Below are 450 nucleotides of genomic sequence, written 5' to 3' on the forward strand. Positions count from 1 at the left end.
GAGCATGCGCTTCACTGTCTCCTGAGCATGCGCTTCACTGTCTCCTGAGCACGCACCTTCTCTCCCAGACCCGGGAGAGAAGCTTTTGAGCAAAGAGCATTTACCAAGGTGGCACAAGCTGCACTGGGAGTCAGGATGAGACCTGTGTTCAGTCTTACACCAGACATTTACTAGCTGTGTGGCGCACTCTATACCTCAGTTTCCCCATCTGTAAGATGAGGATAATAATAGCACCAACCTCACAGGGTTGTGAGGGTCAAATGAGAAAACTAACACGTGGTTTTCAAATCTTTAAGGTGCTAAATAAATATGTCATTAATGCATCCTCTACTCATTTTCCATGACTCCCCACGACCCACAGGAGGGAGTTTGTACTCTTATCTGGTCAATCTCAATTCAATTCAACACATTCATTGCAAAGAACTGAGCTAGGCACTGGGGACAGGAGAC

The sequence above is a fragment of the Vombatus ursinus genome, unplaced genomic scaffold (genome assembly GCF_900497805.2).
Source record: "Vombatus ursinus unplaced genomic scaffold, bare-nosed wombat genome assembly UNPS02005659.1, whole genome shotgun sequence".
Taxonomy (NCBI): domain Eukaryota; kingdom Metazoa; phylum Chordata; class Mammalia; order Diprotodontia; family Vombatidae; genus Vombatus; species Vombatus ursinus.